At 44.2% G+C, this 2,500-nt stretch overlaps 1 protein-coding gene across 6 annotated transcripts in view; it reads left to right on the top strand.

The window, feature by feature from the left end:
* hivep2a (HIVEP zinc finger 2a) overlaps positions 1-2,500 on the top strand; it is a 92,873-nt gene that overhangs the window by 35,351 nt on the left and 55,022 nt on the right. The window lies entirely within an intron of this gene.

Genomic DNA, 2,500 nt, shown 5'->3' with positions numbered 1-2,500 from the left:
CAAAAGAAGGTATAATGTACATTTGTACAATGACTGGTTTGACCGGTTAAGAGTGGTTACAGGAAGTAGGCGTGGTTACAGGAAGTAGGCGTGGCCACCGTGACGTCACTCGCTGGTTTGTGGACTTGAGTTTTGAAGCCTTGAGTTCGACGTTTTGACCGTCGCGTTCTCAGTTACTGGCTAACGCCATCTTGTTTTTATACCAGAAGTGACATGAGAGGGTGTCAATCACCTTGTAGCCCCGCCCCTAAAGCATCCCCTGCTTTATGGTCTGTTTGACTCTAAATGACCATAATTTACTAAATGAACATCACGCTGTATTGAAGAAGACTTGAAACTAGAGATTGAGACCAAAAACTAATGTTTACAATGTTTACTGAGGGAATACATCAAGAGAAGTAGAGTCATTTATATAGACTTCTATACAACCAGAGGAGTCGCCCCCTGGTGGTCAGGAGAGAGAATGCAGCTTTAACACATGAAGCATAGACTTCTATACAACCAGAGGAGTCGCCTCCTGGTGGTCAGGAGAGAGAATGCAGCTTTAACACATGAAGCATAGACTTCTATACAACCAGAGGAGTCGCCCCCTGGTGGTCAGAAGAGAGAATGCAGCTTTAACACATGAAGCATAGACTTCTATACAACCAGAGGAGTCGCCCCCTGGTGGTCAGGAGAGAGAATGCAGCTTTAACACATGAAGCATAGACTTCTATACAACCAGAGGAGTCGCCTCCTGGTGGACAGTAGAGATAATGCAGCTTTAACACATGAAGCATAGACTTCTATACAACCAGAGGAGTTTAGTTAGCCGTTCGGGTTTGCTTGTTATATAAAGATCGGTGGTTGTTTGCACCGTTGCCCGGCTGGTTGGTTGATTGTTTTAAACATATTAAACTGGAGAACAGCTGGAAAGAATAAGGTGATTGGAAACTGGGAAACACAACCAAAAATACAACAGTTCATGGTCGTCAGAGTCGGGTTCACCGGAGGACAGGGAAGGAAAAAAATAAATAAAAACAGAATAGGGAAGAGATGCAAATAGAATCCAGAAGGGTCCTCACCCGGCCGGAGGCCAATCCACTTCCCAGTCTGCTGTGAATGGAAAATCAACTGAGGGATGTTCCACCCCTCTTGGCTTCTCCTTTGCTTCATCTCTACCTTCATCTTCCAGTTTGGAAAGAAGGTATAGGAAAAGAAGACGAGGGGCAGCGAGACCTAATGCTTCACTTTCAGAAGGTCCCGTGGCTTTAACGGGTGTTTCTCTAACGGGTGTTTCTCTAAGGGTGTTTCTCTAAAGGCTGTTTCTCTAAAGGGTGTTTCTTTAATTGCCGAGCAGACTTACCAGGAAAGATGGAGGCTGTTTATCTAACGGCACACGGTGGTTAACAGAATCCACAACAATCCACTTGCCAAACGGCGGTCGGTCACTTTTCCAAAACGGGCCACAAGTTGCCAGAATTTGACTGGCGGCTGCTGGTAATTTCCCACCAACCTGCAGCCATTTACTCCAGATGTTGTGGAGTGAATCCAACTTGTGACCTTGTTGCATGTCATCCCCTCTCTCTCTCTCTCTCTCTTCCCCCCCCCCCCCCCCCCCTATCATTCTTTCCACGCTCAGCAAATAGAAGTAGTGAGTGTGATGGATGCATCATGGAGGAATCCGGCTGGTTGTGGGTTCAAATTACCGATCTGGCTCAAAAAAAAAAAACTACGATGAGAAACTCTTTCAAGGTCTTGAAACAACCTTGAAACAACCTTGAAATGACCTTGAAACGACCTTGAAACAGCCTTGTAACAACCTTGAAAAGACCTTGTAACGGCCTTGAAACGGCCTTAGCTTGAGTTGGCTCATTTTTCCGACGAGTAACGAGACGTGAACGTTAAAAGCATCAACTTTCCCAACGCCAACAGTTTCAGCTTGTGATGTAAATTTGGTAAGAAAGAAGAAGGAAGTGAGAAGGAAAGAAGAAGGAAGTGAGAAGGAAAGAAGAAGGAACAAAGAAGGAAGTGAAAAGAAAGTGAGAAGGAAAGAAGAAGGAAGTGAAAAGGAAGTGAGGAAGAACGAAGAAGGAAGTGAAAAGGAAGTGAGAAGAAAAGAAGAAGTAAAGGAAAGGGAAGTGAGAAGGAACAAACAAGGACGTGAGAAGGAAAGAAGAAGGAAGTGAAAAGGAAGTGAGGAAGAACGAAGAAGGAAGTGAAAAGGAAGTGAGAAGAAAAGAAGAAGTAAAAGAAAGGGAAGTGAGAAGGAACAAACAAGGAAGTGAGAAGGAAAGAAGAAGGAAGTGAAAAGGAAAGAAGAAGGAAGTGAGAAGGAACAAAGAAGGAAGTGAAAAGGAAACATTTGTCCCGTTCTTGACGAGTTATAAATGAAAGGTTCCTTGTTCTTCCACATTGTTTCGTCCCGTCAACACGTTTCCATAGCGACCAGTCACCCACATCGGCCTGATAAATTATAAAGCTCCATATTTCTGATATTGATTTTAGTGCCGGAACGTCT

The sequence above is a fragment of the Cyclopterus lumpus genome, chromosome 24 (assembly GCF_009769545.1).
Source record: "Cyclopterus lumpus isolate fCycLum1 chromosome 24, fCycLum1.pri, whole genome shotgun sequence".
Lineage (NCBI taxonomy): Eukaryota > Metazoa > Chordata > Actinopteri > Perciformes > Cyclopteridae > Cyclopterus > Cyclopterus lumpus.
The sequence above is the reverse complement of the archived record's forward strand: the minus strand, read 5'-3'. Positions and strand labels throughout refer to the sequence as shown.